This window comes from Ranitomeya variabilis, chromosome 2 (genome assembly GCF_051348905.1).
Source record: "Ranitomeya variabilis isolate aRanVar5 chromosome 2, aRanVar5.hap1, whole genome shotgun sequence".
NCBI classification, from domain to species: domain Eukaryota; kingdom Metazoa; phylum Chordata; class Amphibia; order Anura; family Dendrobatidae; genus Ranitomeya; species Ranitomeya variabilis.
In genome coordinates this window covers 1,020,522,214-1,020,541,659 of record NC_135233.1, presented here as the reverse complement: position 1 = coordinate 1,020,541,659, position 19,446 = coordinate 1,020,522,214, and the positions used below count along the sequence as shown (strand labels likewise).

Genomic DNA, 19,446 nt, shown 5'->3' with positions numbered 1-19,446 from the left:
CTATACTTACAATATAGTGTCTGGTGTCCACTCCGAGATGTTTTTGCTATAAAAGAAGAAAAAACTCCAGTTACAATGATTGATTCAAAAACGTGTAGAATATTTCATCTATAACATTAGAACAAGTGTCACCGGGAATATTCTTGATGCTCCTTATTATAGAAGATTATATTGTAAGACTAAAGGGATATCAGGGATCCTTGATAAACGCTGGCTCGGCTGTGATGACTAGTAAAATTACCAATCCCCCAATATTTAGGACCCCTTGTAATTCCCCTCCAAAACAGGTCAATTTCAGTATGTGGCTTTGGCGTAGTGTTGGTTGCCAGTGCCCTGGGCAAAGCAGCATTTTGTGACCCATAACCCATGACTTCCTAACACTCCTTAGACCGGTATTGAACTTTTTGTTACCCAAACACGTGAATTGCATTTTCAGCCAAAAAAATATATAAAATTATAGTTTTTCCTTGGATTGTTCTGTGGAAAATTCTGTGGATTGTTCTGTGGAATATTCTATGTAATGTTCTGTGGACTATTCTGTGGAAAGTCCTGTGGAAGGTTCTGTGGAATGTTCTGTGGATTGTTCTGTGGCTGTGGAATAGGCATCTGCTTTCCATTGTCTATACTTACTACAAGGTGTCCAGTGTTGTACAATCGGAGATGTTCTGACTATAAAAGAAAAACACCAGTTACAACGATTGATTCAGAAATGTCTAGAACATCTCATCTATAACGTGTGTCACCGGGAATATTCTCCCAAGCACAAGTATTGTATTTTGAGTTAAAAAAAACAACAACAACAATAAAAACATGTCATTATACTTTGCTCTTTGACTTGTTTTTTTGTGTTTTGAAATATTAAATATATATTTTTTATAATTTATTAGCATTTTTAAGCTTTTATTTTTTTTATTCTACTTTTTATGTAACTAATTTATCACGTTGACCCTAACCCGAGCCATAACTCTGTAGAAGAAGAGGCTGCTTCTCAGAGGACTGGACAGATATTATATATCACATATATTACATTCTGGTATAGGCTATGTGCACACGATGCGGATTTAGTGCGGGTACGCAGCAAATTTTTCCGTGCAGAAACGCTGCAGATCCGCACTGATGTACAGTACAATGTCATTCAATGGGAAACAAAAACCTGTGCAGACGGTGCGGAAAAATCAGTGCGGAATTGCTACGGATTTCAAAGAAGTGCATGTCACTTTTTGTGCGGATCTGCAGCGTTTCTGCACCCCTCCATGTTAAAATTCCACAGTGGCAAAAACTGCACAAAATCCGCACAAAATTCGCATCAATTCCACATAAAAATTGCACAAAATCTGCATAAAAAACGCGGCAAATCCGCGGCTGCGGATTCTGCCAGGAGATGCGGATTTTGTGCAGAAAATTCTGCACCTCTTTTCCTACGTGTGTACATAGCCTTAGGCTACGTGCACACGTCAGGATTTCTTGCAGAAATTTCCTGACAAAAACCGGACATTTCTGCCAGAAATCCGCATGCGTTTTTTTTTGCGGTTTTTATGTGTTTTTAGCTCGTCTTCTGCACGTTTTTTGCGCGTTTTTTCCCAATGCATTAAATAGCGGGAAAAACGCAAAAATGGGCAAAATTAATGAACATGCTGCTTTTTTACCGTGATACGTTTTTTTTTTGTGAAAAAAAGCGCATCATGTGCACAAAAATTGCGGAATGCATTCTAAATGATAGGATGCATATGTATGCGTTTTTATGCGTTTTTATCGCGAAAAAACGCAAAAAAAATTTGAAAATTTCTGAACGTGTACACATAACCCTACAGTCATATATTTAGGTTTCTCTTTCTGTGGAATATTCTGTGAAAGATCTGTGAAATGATCTGTGGAATATTCTGTAGAATGATGTGAAACAATCTGTGAAATATTCTGTGGAATGTTCTGTGGAATGTTCTGTGGAATGTTCTGTGGAATATTCTGTGGAATGTCCTGTGGACTGATCTGTGGAATGTTCCGTGCAATATTCTGTGGAATGTTCTGTAGAATGATCTGTGGAATATTCTGTGGACTGATCTGTGGAATGTTCCATGCAATATTCCGTGGAATGTTCTGTAGAATGTTCTGTGGACTGATCTGTGGAATGTTCCGTGCAATATTCCGTGGAATGTTCTGTAGAATGATCTGTAGAATGATCTGTGGAATGTTCCGTGGTTGTGGAGGAGGCATCTCCTTGCATTCTCTTTACTTACAATAAGGTGTCCAGTGCTGAAGAGTCCAAGTTTGGTCTATAGGAGAAAATAAATCTGTAGTCAGAAAAGTCTAGAACATATCAGGGCTGATTCATCAAATTTGTTTCTGGTGTAAAACAATTTAAAAGTCACAAAATTTACAGGCAACTCGAAGTTACATAAAATGTTGGGGCTTTTTCACTCCAGGACATAAAAGTGAAAACATAAAAGCAGCTCTTAGTAGTGACTGAAGAGAGAACAGTGCACAAGATTCAGTACTGTCTTCAGTTATTAGCTGCTCACATGTTGTCATCTCTTTTGCTGCTTATGCAGAGCGCAGCAGTCAGAATGGATTTCCATGGACAGAGACCAAGATGCTAAAAGTCACAGTATTATGAAATGAGCTTTGTCACTTCGATGGCTGCTGCCTATACAACGTGTAGCAGTAGGTGACAAACTTATCTGGACTGCTGCGCTCTGCATAGGCAGGAATTCATTGCATTACTGGAAGAGGAGGTTGCACTTGACGCTGCTCGTTTGACTTTGAGTAAATGGGAAATTTGTGCCCCAATGACTTTGATGCTCAGAGTAACGGCTCCTGTAGTGCTCTCATGCCACCCCACTGGCATGCGTCATGGCTGGCACCACAAGGTGTAATCTCTGCAGCCGGGGACATGTGAGGCCGTATATCCTCATTACCTGTATAACCACATGTACATATAATATACACTATATATTGTCCATACAATCATATTATTACATCTCTCTACATACATTATGGCTTCATCTTGCTCTTCTTGTTCTTTTTCACTATAAGAAATAATGTGAACATATAGAGAGAGAACGCGACATATATGGAATTATAGAGATATTTCTCCTCTCATTAAACCCCTTAGTGACCACCACTAGATATTGTCACTGGCCTGAGATATAGGAGAATGTCATCCCCGGAGGGGTAAAGACGCAGTGGCGGTCAGCTGTCACTATAGCTCTCTATAATGTATCATCGGTAGTGTCTGTGTATAATCATCTCATTATATCTCTCCACTTACACACTCTTATCAGTGTCTGGTGGGTTTCCCTCCTCATCTTCCTCCTCTGTGTCCTCCTCATCTTCCTCCTCTCTGTCCTCCTCTTCTTCCTCCTCTCTGTCCTCCTCTTCTTCCTCCTCTCTGTCCTCCTCTTCTCCCTCCTCTATGTCCTCCTCTTCTTCCTCCTCTATGTCCTCCTCTTCTTCCTCCTCATTGTCCTCCTCTTCTTCCTCCTGTATGTCCTCCTCTTCTTCCTCCTCACTATTAAAGATAAAAAAAAATCACATACAGAAATCCAGAGATATTTCTCGTGGTGATGGATTCATCCACAGACAGATGATTATTGTGGTCACTAGTGGAGATTTCTGATGTGACATAATATATTCCGTCCCTCATTCTATACACTCACATTATAGTGTCCAGTCTAGGTGGTGAAGATACTGTCGGATAATATAATCAATGATATTGCGACATCTACACAATTCCAAAAAAACGTTCTATTGTCCCTTGTTATGAAAATCTCCAGCAAGGGTGATATTTCCTACTAGATGGTGGCCCGATTCTAATGCATTGGGTATTCTAGAATATGTATGTAGTTTATTTATGAAGCTTTCAGAATAATTTATACACAGGATTGGGCCGGCCGCGACCAATTAGCGAAGCGTGGTTCAAATTCTGCGCCAATTCGTGGGCGGACAGTGCCTGTCGCTGATTGTTCGCGGCCGAGTGTGACCAATCAGTGAAGCCAGGGCCTGCTCCAGGTTTTTTGAGGGCCCCGGGCGAAAGAGTCTCAGTGGGCCCCCCTCTTTAACACATACCACGATTCATGATGCACAGATACAGCAGAGAAATATAGCACAGCCAAGTAGCATACAGCCCACGCAGTATATAACAAAGCCCAGGTAGTATATAGCATAGCCACGTAGTATATAGCACAGCCACATAGTATATAACACAGCCCACATAGTATATAACACAGCCACGTAGAATATAGCTACGTCATCATCTCGCGTGACCGCAATGCATGGACCGGAGCATCGCGAGGAGCGGGAAAGGCCCCGGAAGGTGAGAATATAATGATTTTTTTAATTTTTTTTATTATTTTTAACATTAGATCTTTTTACTATTGATGCTGCATAGGCAGCATCAGTAGTAAAAAGTTGGTCACACGGTTAATAGCAGCGTTAACGGACATAACGCGGTGTAACGCAGCCATTAACCCTGTGTGAGCGCTGACTGGAGGGGAGTATGGAGGGGGCACTGACTGCAGGGGAGTAGGGAGCGGCCATTTCACGGCTGGACTGTGCCCGTTGCTGATTGGTCGCGGCCAAACGGCCACGACCAATCGGCGACTTGGGATTTCTGTGACAGACAGAAAGAAAGACAGACAGAAGGACAGACAGAAAGACGGAAGTGACCCTAAGACAATTATATAGTAGATGTGGATCCTGGGGTGGTGCGAGGCCTCGTCATATACCACAAGTATACGCAGCACTTGTTTGGTCAGTACGATGGGACCCGTGTATAAGACACGACTATGTATCATCTACTATTTCTCCAGAAGGCAGGAAGAGGTTGTCTTGTCGTCTTTAGCATTTTTTATGCAAACTAAAAACTCCTTTTTACAATATCAGCAAAATCTCTGAGACTTCAGAATACTTGTGCATGATGGGGGAAAGGGGACATTTTTGCCCCCACAGACTTTGGTGCCCAGAACCACTGCACCTGGGGTCCTCTCATGCTTCACCACTGATACGTGTCATGACTTGTACCACCAAAACCTACTATTTCTGCAGCCGGGTATTAGTGAGGCCGTGGTATATACAGGAAGTATCCGTACTCTGTGAACTTTTCTCCTTTTTTTACGTTACACCCACAAACTTAAATGTAGTTTATTGGGATTTTATGTGAACACAAAGTAGCAAGGTGCCGTATATATCACTGCCTCCATAATTACATTTCTATAACGTGTAATATAGAATGTCCATACAATTATCTCATTAACTCTCTCTACATACATGACGTCTGCAGCATCCTCATCTGGTTCTTCTTCCTCACTGTAAGATATAACATGGCATATATAGATTTATACAGATATTTCTCCTGACATTGAGGTTATCCATGATGAGATGTTTATTGTGATCACTAATGGGGATGTCTGATGTAAAACTGTCATTAACCCAATAAACCGGGCCTTTTTTTTCTCTTTTTTCCTTTACGTGGCTGTATGAAGCTTTGTTTCATGTCAGACAAATTATATATTTTTTACCTCTAATGTAGGGTACATAGAAATTGCTACATAATTAAATTAATTTTTCTTTACAACACAAATATAGAAAAAAAACATTTTTTTCTTATTTTTTGTGTTCATATTTTTTACAGTTCACTTTTCACAATATCGATCCAGGTATAATGCCCTCCATCCTGAGCCTTTTCCTGGCATATTGTTCCCTATCCTGGGCCTTTTAAAGTAATAATGTTCCCCCTCCTGGTATATTGTCTTGATCCTGGGTCCCTTCCTTGTATAAAGTTTCCCTTTGCTGGTATAATGTTCTCCACCTTGGGTCCATTCCTAATATGTCTCTCTCCTATCATAATGTGCTCCATCCTGGGGCCCTTCCTGGTATAATGCTTCCCTTTTCAGGTATAATGTTCTCCATCCTTTGCCCCACCTGGTATATCATCCCCCATCCTGGACCCTCTCCAGTAATATATGCCCCTCGTATTTATATCCACAGAACAACTGTGTTCCTCTCAGGACTGGTTTCCCATTAGGCTCAGTCTGTTCTTATAGGCAGTGAGGTAGAAGACTTTGCTGTCCCACTACAGGATGTATATTATATATAACCAGGGGTGTACATAGAATAGAAATCATGGAGCCCCATAGCAGAAGTCCCAATTGCCACCCACCCCCTCCCCCAAAAAATTAATAATATTCAGTGGGGTCACAGAAGCAAATATCTCGTAACTTTGCAACCCATATGAAGTAATTTTGTCCCTAATGAAGCCCCTCAGTGTTCCCACTCATTAGGATTCTTCTTCAATGGCCCCCATACAGTATGATGCCAACAAATCTGCCCCTAAACACAGTAAGACATACTTAAAGGGAATTCTTCCACAGTACCCTCTACATGCACAGTACCACCATACAGTACCAGCTCCCTTCTGCAAAGTATAATATAGTATAATGGTGCCCATAGTCTCCCACACACAGTATGATGGCCCTGACACAGCCCTCCATACAGTATGTTGGTCCCTACAACATCCACATTGTATAATGGCTCGTGCACTTTACAATGGACCACACTATCACTCCACACTGAATAATGTCCCACACAGCCCTCCAAATAGTATAATGCCCCCCACTCACAGCCCTCCAAACTCTATAATGGCCCCCACACAGCCCTACACACAGTATAACTGCCCCACACAGTCCTACACACAGTATAACTGCCCCCCACACAGCCCTACACACAGTATAACTGCCCCTCACACAGCCCTACACACAGTATAACTGCCCCACACAGCCCTCCAAATAGTATAGTGCCCCTCACACAGCCCTCCAAACTCTATAATGGCCCCCACACAGTCCTACACACAATATAACTGCCCCACACACAGCCCTACACCCAGTATAACTGCCCCCACACAGCCCTACCCACAGTATAACTGCCCCTCACATCAATCCAAATAGTATAACTGGCCCACACAGTCCTGCAAATAATATAATGGACCCCAAGAGGTCCACCAAGTAGCATGATGGCCCACCAAGTAGCCCTCCGATTATTATGATTGTTTCCTAAGTGGCCCTCCAAATAGTATGATGGCCTCCACAATATACTCATTAATTTTTGAAAGAAAAATACATGTTCTTGTTCCCCCGCTGTTCAGGTCTCTGCAGCATGTGGTCTGATCTTTGGTGCTGGTCGGCACAACAGGTGTAACGTAGTGACTTCATCGCACCCGCTGCGCTGAGACGTCAGACGCCCAGAGAGAATGATGGAGGAGGGAGTGTCAGCTAACGGCTCCTCTTCCATCATTGCTTTCTAATGTATCGGCATTGAGGAATGAGGGTGCGCAGTGGTGGCACTAGCACCAGGCCTTACAGCGGCTGCCTGGTCTGCTTCTATTACCGGTACACCACTGAATATAACTTTATATTATATTATTACTGGTTTATAGTCATGTTTTCAGGTTTGCCTGAGATAGTAAGAATTGTGTTAGGACGTAGAACGATATTCTCCAATGTGGTATAACCAGAGAAATCTTCAGAATGTTCTGTGAAATGTTCTGTGGTTGTGGACGGCGGTTCTTTTTAATTTTTTACACTTACATTATGGTGTCGAGATCTGGCGGCTTGGAGACCCTGGTTGGAAATCTGCCCGGTCTGTAAAATAAAAGCTCCAGTTACAATGATTGATTCAAATTGTCTCTACAGAGAGGGAGAGGACTAGAACTCTAGTGCCCCCTATTGGAAGTAGCAATCCTAACAGTCAATGTCGACCCTTAAACGGGCCTTGTCACATGACTTAGGATAATAGCGAAACCAGAATCTTAATTTGCAGACACTGTGTTTCAGGGGTACTGCCCCTCATCAGTGCAAAGAGAAATGATACTTTTTGGATCCTGGTCAGACGCCTCTCACTCAGCCAAACTAGATCTCCACTTTGCACTGACGAGGGGCAGTACCCCGAAACACAGTGTCTGCAAATTGAGATTCTGGTTTGGCTTTTATCCTAAGTCATGTGACAAGGCTCGTTAAAGGGTCGACATTGACTGTTAGGATTGCTACTTCCAATAGGGGGCACTAGAGTTCTAGTCCTCTTCCTCTCTGAAGAGACAATTTGTACATTTCCCAGAGGAGCATTGCAGCTCATATTTTTTTGAGACTGACACAAATTTTGGTTCTCACAAAGTTTTCTTCTTCAGTGTTTTTAAATCTTTTAGTCGGAAGACTTAATATTTATAGTGTTGACCCTTATTTTTCAAGACTGCCCTTAACCCTGGCAGCTGGATATCAGTTTCTGGGCCAAATCCTGTGGAATGACAGCCATTTTTTAACTAAAAAACTTGATGTATTTGTTAATAAAAGTTTAAAAACATGTGAGATGCTGAGAATTGTACTTCAGTAATGATAGAAACATCCGACTAAAAGATCTTAAACTCTGAAGCACCAAACTGTGCGAAACCCAAATTTGTCTCAGTCTCAAAACTTTATATCATCTATAAGAAGTATCACCAGGATTATTCCTGCTGCTCTTTATATACAAGACTCATATCGTAAGAACAGAGGAATATGGAAGATTCTAGATAAATACCTGAATGCTGGCACGGCATTGATGACATTAAGCCTGAATCTGGTGAAGAAACAGAGGAGACATTTATGTGACATTATATTATTTATAATACTGGTATAATATTAATAGCGATATAATATTTGTAATATTCTTTTCGGTCTTATTCTTATACAAATGTATAAATCTATACACGATGTATTAATTATATATAATATTATAAAGTGGATCTATAATGCCGGGCACATGTAATATATATAGTGGATCTATAATGCCAGGCACATGTAATATATAGAGTGGATCTATAATGCCGGGCACATGTAATATATAGAGTGGATCTATAATGCCGGGCACATGTAATATATAGAGTGGATCTATATTGCCAGGCACATGTAATATATAGAGTGGATCTATAATGCCGGGCACATGTAATATATAGAGTGAATCTATAATGCCAGGCACATGTAATATATAGAGTGAATCTATAATGCCGGGCACATGTAATATATAGAGTGGATCTATAATGCCGGGCACATGTAATACATAGAGTAAATCTATAATGCCGGGCACATATAATATATAGAGTGGATCTATAATGCCAGGCACATGTAATATATAGAGTGGATCTATAATGCCGGGCACATATAATATATAGAGTGGATCTATAATGCCGGGCACATGTAATATATAGAGTGGATCTATAATGCCGGGCACATGTAATATATAGAGTGGATCTATAATGCCGGGCACATGTAATATATAGAGTGGATCTATAATGCCAGGCACATGTAATATACAGAGTGGATCTATAATGCCGGGCACATGTAATACAATATACAATGTTTTAACTCAGGAAGAGTTCAGAAATCAATACTTTGCGGAAAAACCAAATAACCATGATTTGTAATCACAGCTTTCATGCGTCTTGGCATGCTTTCCACCAGTCTTTCACACTGCTTTTGGGTGACCTTATGCCACTCCTGGTACACAAATTTTAGCAGTTCTTCTTTGTTTGATGGATTGTGACTTCCGTCTTACCCTTCATTACATTCCAGAGGTTTTCAATGGGGTTCAGGTCTGGAGATTGGGCTGACCATGACAGGGATTTGATGTGGTGGTCATTCTTCCACACCTTGATTGACCTAGCTGTGTGACATGGCGCATTGTACTGCTGGAAAAACCAGTTCTCAGAGTTGGGGAACATTGCCTGAGCAGAAGGAATCAAGTATTTTTCAAGGATAACCTTGTATGCGGCTTGATTCATATGTCCTTCGCAAAGATTAACCTGCCCAATTCCAGCCTTGCTGAAGCATCCCCAGATCATCACCGATCATCCAACAAATTTCACAGTGGTGCAAGACACAGTGGCTTGTACGCCTCTCCAGGTCTCCATCTAACCATCAGAAAATTAGACTCATCAGAGAAGACTACCTTACTCCAGTCCTCTATGGTCCAATCCTTATGGTCTTTGGCAAAATTCAGCTTGGCTCTCCTTTGCTTCTCATTGATGAAAGGCTTTTCTCTAGCTTTACATCGCTTGAGTTCTGCCTCTAGGTTCCTGTTATGAGCTGTTCGTCCCGTGCACTGCACCCCAGCTGCCATTTGCCATTCCTTTTGTAGGTCACTTGATGTCATCCTGCGGTTGCTAAGTGACATTAGAATAAGATGATGGTCATCCCAGTCAGTGGAGAGTCGTTTTCGCCCTCTGCCAGTCTGTAACTTTGTTGTTCCCAATTGCTGCTGCTTTACCTCGTTGTAATGTACTGCCGTCTTAGAAATTTTAAGGATGGAGGCAACATGACGCTCACTGTGTCCCTCTGCTAGTAAAGCCAGAATTGAGTCCTTCTTTTCCTCATTCAAGACTTTTCTTTTAACTCCTTTGGCATGGTTAAAAGTAATTTTTTCATTCCTATTACTTTAGGGATATTACTAGCACTTGTTTTGCCATCTAGCTTGTCCTATTGCAAGAGGATTGTGAACACCACAGCAGTGTTTTTATACTTTCTTCCATTAAATAAGATTTGGTTCAGGTGATCACCTAATCAGAAGCACATTAAGTAGAATGAGGTGGACTCTGGTTGGAATTCAACTGACATGGCTTGACATGGAATGGCTGTCAGACATGTAGACAAGCTGATTTTTATAAAGCTGAGCAGTGGTCTCTTAACCCCTTCACCCCCAAGGGTGGTTTGCACGTTAATGACCGGGCCAATTTTTACAATTCTGACCACTGTCCCTTTATGAGGCTATAACTCTGGAACGCTTTGACGGATCTTGGCGATTCTGACATTGTTTTCTCGTGACATATTGTACTTCATGTTAGTGGTAAAATTTATTCGATATAACTTGCATTTATTTGTGAAAAAAACGAATATTTGGCGAAAAGTTTGAAAATTTCGCAATTTTCCAACTTTGAATTTTTATGCCCTTAAATCACAGACATATGTCACGCAAAATACTTAATAAGTAACATTTCCCACATGTCTACTTTACATCAGTACAATTTTGGAACCAAAATTTTTTTTTGTGACGGAGTTATAAGGGTTAAAAGTTGACCAGCAATTTCTCATTTTTACAACACCATTTTTTTTTAGGGACCACATCTCATTTGAAGTCATTTTGAGGGGTCTATATGATAGAAAATACTCAAGTGTGACACCATTCTAAAAACTGCACCCCTCAAGGTGCTCAAAACCACATTCAAGAAGTTTATTAACCCTTCAGGTGTTTCACAGGAATTTTTTGAATGTTTAAATAAAAATGAGCATTTAACTTTTTTTCACACACAATTTATTTCAGCTCCAATTTGTTTTATTTTACCAAGGGTAACAGGAGAAAATGGACCCCCAAAGTTGTTGTACAATTTGTCCTGAGTACGCTGATACCCCATATGTGAGGGTAAACCACTGTTTGGGCGTATGGCAGAGCTCGGAAGGAAAGGAGCGCCATTTGACTTTTCAATGCAAAATTGACTGGAATTGAGATGGGACGCCATGTTGCGTTTGGAGAGCCCCTGATGTGCCTAAACACTGAAACCCCCTACAAGTGACACCATTTTGGAAAGTAGACCCCCTAAGGAACTTATCTTGATGTGTGGTGAGCACTTTGACCCACCAAGTGCTTCACAGAAGTTTATAATGCAGAGCCGTAAAAATAAAAAATCATATTTTTTCACAAAAATGATCTTTTTGCCCCCAATTTTTTATTTTCCCAAGGGTAAGAGAAGAAATTGGACCCCAAAAAATGTTGTGCAATTTGTCCTGAGTACGCTGATACCCCATATGTGGGTGTAAACCATTGTTTGGGCGCATGGCAGAGCTTGGAAGGGAAGGAGCGCCATTTGACTTTTCAATGCAAAATTGACTGGAATTGAGATGGGACGCCATGTTGCGTTTGGAGAGCCCCTGATGTGCCTAAACATTGAAACTCCCTACAAGTGACACCATTTTGGAAAGTAGACCCCCTAAGGAACTTATCTAGATGTGTGGTGAGCACTTTGACCCACCAAGTGCTTCACAGAAGTTTATAATGCAGAGCCGTAAAAATAAAAAATCATATTTTTTCACAAAAATGATCTTTTTGCCCCCAATTTTTTATTTTCCCAAGGGTAAGAGAAGAAATTGGACCCCAAAAAATGTTGTGCAATTTGTCCTGAGTACGCTGATACCCCATATGTGGGTGTAAACCATTGTTTGGGCGCATGGCAGAGCTTGGAAGGGAAGGAGCGCCATTTGACTTTTCAATGCAAAATTGACTGGAATTGAGATGGGACGCCATGTTGCGTTTGGAGAGCCCCTGATGTGCCTAAACATTGAAACTCCCTACAAGTGACACCATTTTGGAAAGTAGACCCCCTAAGGAACTTATCTAGATGTGTGGTGAGCACTTTGACCCACCAAGTGCTTCACAGAAGTTTATAATGCAGAGCCGTAAAAATAAAAAATCATATTTTTTCACAAAAATGATCTTTTTGCCCCCAATTTTTTATTTTCCCAAGGGTAAGAGAAGAAATTGGACCCCAAAAAATGTTGTGCAATTTGTCCTGAGTACGCTGATACCCCATATGTGGGTGTAAACCATTGTTTGGGCGCATGGCAGAGCTTGGAAGGGAAGGAGCGCCATTTGACTTTTCAATGCAAAATTGACTGGAATTGAGATGGGACGCCATGTTGCGTTTGGAGAGCCCCTGATGTGCCTAAACATTGAAACTCCCTACAAGTGACACCATTTTGGAAAGTAGACCCCCTAAGGAACTTATCTAGATGTGTGGTGAGCACTTTGACCCACCAAGTGCTTCACAGAAGTTTATAATGCAGAGCCGTAAAAATAAAAAATCATATTTTTTCACAAAAATGATCTTTTTGCCCCCAATTTTTTATTTTCCCAAGGGTAAGAGAAGAAATTGGACCCCAAAAAATGTTGTGCAATTTGTCCTGAGTACGCTGATACCCCATATGTGGGTGTAAACCATTGTTTGGGCGCATGGCAGAGCTTGGAAGGGAAGGAGCGCCATTTGACTTTTCAATGCAAAATTGACTGGAATTGAGATGGGACGCCATGTTGCGTTTGGAGAGCCCCTGATGTGCCTAAACACTGAAACCCCCTACAAGTGACACCATTTTGGAAAGTAGACCCCCTAAGGAACTTATCTTGATGTGTGGTGAGCACTTTGACCCACCAAGTGCTTCACAGAAGTTTATAATGCAGAGCCGTAAAAATAAAAAATCATATTTTTTCACAAAAATGATCTTTTCGCCCCCAATTTTTTATTTTCCCAAGGGTAAGAGAAGAAATTGGACCCCAAAAAATGTTGTGCAATTTGTCCTGAGTACGCTGATACCCCATATGTGGGTGTAAACCATTGTTTGGGCGCATGGCAGAGCTTGGAAGGGAAGGAGCGCCATTTGACTTTTCAATGCAAAATTGACTGGAATTGAGATGGGACGCCATGTTGCGTTTGGAGAGCCCCTGATGTGCCTAAACATTGAAACTCCCTACAAGTGACACCATTTTGGAAAGTAGACCCCCTAAGGAACTTATCTAGATGTGTTTTGAGAGCTTTGAACCCCCAAGTGTTTCACTACAGATTATAACGCAGAGCCGTGAAAATAATTTTTATTTTTTTTCTCAAAAATGATTTTTTAGCACCCAGCTTTGTATTTTTACAAGGGTAACAGAATAAATTGGACCCCAAAATTTGTTTTCCAATTTGTCCTGAGTACGCTGATACCCCATATGTGGGGGGGAACCACTGTTTGGGCGCATGACAGAGCTCGGAAGGGAAGGAGCGCCATTTGGAATGCAGACTTAAATGGATTGGTCAGCAGCCGTCACGTTGCATTTGCAGAGCCCCTGATGTACCCAAACAGTACAAACCCCCCACAAGTGACCCCATATTGGAAACTAGACCTCCCAAAGAACTTATCTAGATGTGTTTTGAGAACTTTGAACCCCCAAGTGTTTCACTAAAGTTTATAGCGCAAAGCCGTGAAAATAAAAATTCTTTTTTTTTTTCACAAAAATGATTTTTTTAGCCCCCAGTTTTGTATTTTCACAAGGGTAACAGGATAAATTAGACCCCAAAAGTTGCTGTCCAATTTGTCCTGAGTACGCTGATACCCCATATGTGGGGGGGAACCACTGTTTGGGTGCATGACAGAGCTCGGAAGGGAAGGAGCACCATTTGGAATGCAGCCTTAAATGGATTGGTCTGCAGGCGTCACGTTGCATTTGCAGAGCCCCTGATGTACCCAAACAGTACAAACCCCCCACAAGTGACCCCATATTGGAAACTAGACCTCCCAAGGAACTTATCTAGATGTGTTGTGAGAACTTTGAACCCCCAAGTGTTTCACTACAGTTTATAACGCAGAGCCGTGAAAATAAAACATCTTTTTTTTCCCACAAAAATGATTTTTAGCCCCCCAAATTTTTATTTTCCTAAGGATAACAAGAGAACTTGGACCCCAGAAGTTGTTGTTCAATTTGTCCCGAGTACGCTGATAACACATATGTTGGGGTAAACCCCTTTTTGGGCGCACGGGAGAGCTCGGAAGGGAAGGAGCACTGTTTTACTTTTTCAACGCAGAATTGGCTGGAATTGAGATTGGACGCCATGTCGCGCTTGTAGAGCCCCTGATGTGCCTGGACAGTGGAAACTCCCCAATTCTACCTGAAACCCTAACCCAAACACACCCCTAACCCTAATCCCAACGGTAACCCTAACCACACCCCTAGCCCTGACACACCCATAATTCTAATCCCAACCCTAATCCAAACGTAAATGTAATCCAAACCCTAACCCTAACTTTAGCCCCAACCCTAACTTTAGCCCCAACCCTAACTTTACCTCCAACCCTAGCCCTAACCCTAACCCTACCCCTAACCCTAACCCTAAACGTGACTGAAATACGTGGCACTGAAATACGTGGCACTGAAATACGTGGCACTGAAATACGTGGCACTGAAATACGTGGCACTGAAATACGTGATACGTGGCACTTAAATACGTGGCACTGAAACACGTGGCACTGAAATACGTGATACGTGGCACTGAAATACGTGGCACTGAAATACGTGGCACTGAAATACGTGGCACTGAAATACGTGGCACTGAAATATGTGGCACTGAAATACGTGGCACTGAAATATGTGATACGTGGCACTGAAATACGTGGCACTGAAATACGTGGCACTGAAATACGTGGCACTGAAATACGTGGCACTGAAATACGTGGCACTGAAATACGTGATACGTGGCACTGAAATACGTGGCACTGAAATACGTGGCACTGAAATACGTGATACGTGGCACTTAAATACGTGGCACTGAAACACGTGGCACTGAAATACGTGATACGTGGCACTGAAATACGTGGCACTGAAATACGTGGCACTGAAATACGTGGCACTGAAATACGTGGCACTGAAATATGTGATACGTGGCACTGAAATACGTGGCACTGAAATACGTGGCACTGAAATACGTGGCACTGAAATATGTGGCACTGAAATACGTGGCACTGAAATACGTGGCACTGAAATACGTGATACGTGGCACTGAAATACGTGGCACTGAAATACGTGGCACTGAAATACGTGATACGTGGCACTTAAATACGTGGCACTGAAACACGTGGCACTGAAATACGTGATACGTGGCACTGAAATACGTGGCACTGAAATACGTGGCACTGAAATACGTGGCACTGAAATACGTGGCACTGAAATACGTGGCACTGAAATACGTGATACGTGGCACTGAAATACGTGGCACTGAAATACGTGGCACTGAAATACGTGGCACTGAAATACGTGGCACTGAAATACGTGGCACTGAAATACGTGGCACTGAAATACGTGGTACTAAAATATGTGGCACTGAAATACGTGATACGTGGCACTGAAATACGTGATACGTGGCACTGAAATATGTGATACGTGGCACTGAAATACGTGGCACTGAAACACGTGGCACTGAAATACGTGGCACTGAAATACGTGGCACTGAAATACGTGGCACTATGACTGTCAGAAAATGTTCATTAAACGGTTAGGGGTGAGGTTAGGGGTAGAGTTAGGGTTAGGGTTTGGATCCCTTTATCACCTTGATGGTGGTGGGTGGCTTTTCAGTGTGTTTAAATGCATGCGTTTTTAACGCAAACAAACGCATGTGCTTAAAAACGCAAGAAAATACTGCAGGTTGTATTTCTGAAAATGAACGCATGCAGAAAAAAAACGCATGCGTTTGAAAACGCGACCAAACGCGTACAAAAAAACCGCATGCGTTTTCAATGTTAAATATAGGGAAAAAACGCATGCTTTTTTTGTGCAAAAAACGCTGCAGACAAAAACGCAAGTGTGAAACCAGCGACGCTTTTTATAGCAAAAAAGTTTTTGCGTCTCCACATTTTGAGACCTATAATTTTTCCACATTTTGCTCCACAGAGTCATGTGAGGTCTTGTTTTTTGCGGGACGAGTTGACGTTTTTATTGGTAACATTTTCGGACACGTGACCGTTTTTGATCGCTTTTTATTCCGATTTTTGTGAGGCAGAATGACCAAAAACCTGCTATTCATGAATTTCTTTTGGGGGGAGGCGTTTATACCGTTCCGCGTTTGGTAAAATTGATAAAGCAGTTTTATTCTTCGGGTCAGTACGATTACAGCGATATCTCATTTATATCATTTTTTTATGTTTTGGCGCTTTTATACGATAAAAACTAAAATATAGAAAAAATAATTATTTTGGTATCGCTTTATTCTCAGGACTATAACTTTTTTATTTTTTTGCTGATAATGTTGTATGGCGGCTTGTTTTTTGCGGGACAAGATGACGTTTTCAGCGGTACCATGGATATTTATATCAGTCTTTTTGATCGCGTGTTATTCCACTTTTTGTTCGGCGGTATGGTAATAAAGCGTTGTTTTTTGCCTCGTTTTTTTTTTTTTTTTCTTACGGTGTTTACTGAAGGGGTTAACTAGTGGGGCAGTTTTATAGGTTGGGTCGTTACGGACGCGGCGATACTAAATATGTGTACTTTTATTGTTTTGTTTTTTTTATTTAGATAAAGAAATGTATTTATGGGAATAATATATATTTTTTTTTATTATTTATTTAGGATTTTTTTTTTTTTTTTTTTTACACATGTGGAAAAATTTTTTTTTAACTTTTTTACTTTGTCCCAGGGGGGGACATCACAGATCATTGATCTGGCAGTGTGCACAGCACTCTGCCAGATCGACGATCTGCTGTGCAGGGCTGCAGGCTTACCAAGTGTCTGCTCTGAGCAGACACTCGGTAAGCCACCTCCTTCCCTGCAGGACCCGGATGCCGCGGCCATCTTGGATCCGGGACCTGCAGCCAGGAAGGAGGTAGGAGACCCTCGCAGCAACGCGATCACATCGCGTTGCTCCGGGGGTCTCAGGGAAGCCCGCAGGGAGCCCCCTCCCTGCGCGATGCTTCCCTATACCGCCGGTACACTGCGATCATGTTTGATCGCGGTGTGCCGGGGGTTAATGTGCCGGGGGCGGTCCGTGACCGCTCCTGGCACATAGTGCCGGATGTCAGCTGCGATATGCAGCTGACACCCGGCCGCGATCGGCCGCGCTCCCCCCGTGAGCGCCGCTGATCGGTGATGACGTACTATCCCGTCGGCGGTCATACGGGCCCACCCCACCTCGACGGGATAGTACGTCAAATGTCGGGAAGGGGTTAATTTTTGCCAGAGCTGTATATAATTTGACAATATCAGTGGCAAAGTACTGGAGGGGAGATATGGTAAAAATGTGTTTAGGACCAGAACAAAATTCTTCTCTGTATAGTAACAACACAAAGCTTATGAATGTTTTGTGGAATATTCTGTGGAATGTTCTGTGGAGTATTCTGTGGAATGATCTGTGGAGTATTCTGTGGAATGTTCTGTAGAGTGATCTGTGGAATGTTTCGTGGTTGTGGAGGAGGCATCTCCTTGCATTTTCTTTACTTACAATAAAGTGTCCAGAATTGAAGAGTCCAGGTTTGGTCTATAGGAGAAAATAAATCTGTAGTCAGAAAAGTCTAGAACGTATCAGGGCTGATTCATCAAATTGTTTCTGGTGTAAAACAATTTAAATGTCACAAAATTTACAGGCAACTCAAAGTTGCATAAAAATGTTGGGGCTTTTGGGGAGTTTTCCCTCCAGGACATAAAAGTAAAAACATAAAAGTAGCTCTTAGTAGATTCAGTTCTCTCTTCAGTTATTAGCTGCTCACATGTTGTCATCTCTTTTGTTGCTTATGCAGAGCGCAGCAGTCACGATGGATTTGCATGGGACAAAGTGTAGGAGTTGATGACAAACTTACCTTGACTGCTGCGCTCTGCATAGGCAGGAACACATTGCATTACTGGAAGAGGAGGTGGCGTTTGATGACGCTGCTTGTTTGACATTAAGAAAATGGGAAACTTGTGCCCCAATGACTTTGATGCTCAGAGCAACGGCTCCTGTAGTCCTCTCATGCCACCCCACTGGCATGCGTCATGGCTGGCACCACAAGGTGTAATCTCTGCAGCCGGGGACATGTGAGGCCATGCCGTATATCCTCATTACCTGTATAACCACATGTACATATAATATACACTATATATTGTCCATACAATCATATTATTACATCTCTCTACATACACAACGTCTCCATCTTGCTCTTCTTGTTCTTTTTCACTATAAGAAATTAAGAAATAATGTGAACATATAGAGATAGAACACGACATATATGGAATTATAGAGATATTTATCCTCCCATTAAACCCCTTAGTGACCACCGCTATATATTGTCACTGGCCTGAGATATAGGAGAATGTCATCCCTGGATGGGTAAAGATGCAGTGGCGGTCAGCTGTCACTATAGCTGCCAACCGGCGGCATCTATCAGTGCTGGCACCGACTATGGCCGTGTAAGGGGTCAATAGGGGCTACAGCAGGTAGATGGTTAACAGAGTGTGGGGGCTTCCGCCTTAACCCAATCAGCACCCGGAGATCATCATTATGTGGTCCTGATGGTTGCCATGGCAATTTATGACAAAGTAACGGCCTAAGGGTCTGCCGGCTATAAGGGTCTGTTAAGATGTTAGTAACATTTAGGTGGTAAAAATGAACATTTTCATCCGTCTCATATCACTTAATAAATAAACTACCTGACAGCAGTTTTTAATATCTTTAGGGGCACTTTTATTTTTAAATGGTATCACTTTAGTGGGTTTTCCAATATATAGGACCTACAATTACACCTAAAAAAATTAATCGGTCCCTAAAAAACTAAGTTTTGTAAATTTCCATGAAAGAAATTAAAAATTGCTTCTACATTTTAAACCTTCTGAAATCCTAACAAAATAAAAAGACATTTTACACATGGTGCTGATGTAACGCAG

The 19,446-nt window shown here is 41.8% G+C and overlaps 2 long non-coding RNA genes across 2 annotated transcripts in view; both read right to left on the bottom strand.

Moving 5' to 3' along the window:
- Positions 1-19,446, bottom strand: part of LOC143808550 (uncharacterized) — a 1,160,439-nt gene that overhangs the window by 506,550 nt on the left and 634,443 nt on the right. The gene's annotated exons all lie outside the window — the stretch shown is intronic.
- Positions 5,263-18,736, bottom strand: LOC143810142 (uncharacterized). The gene is made up of 5 exons (XR_013222669.1): positions 18,704-18,736; positions 18,029-18,064; positions 8,563-8,601; positions 7,578-7,631; positions 5,263-5,301 (listed from the first exon to the last, which is right to left on the bottom strand). It is a non-coding gene; the product is annotated as an uncharacterized LOC143810142 (long non-coding RNA).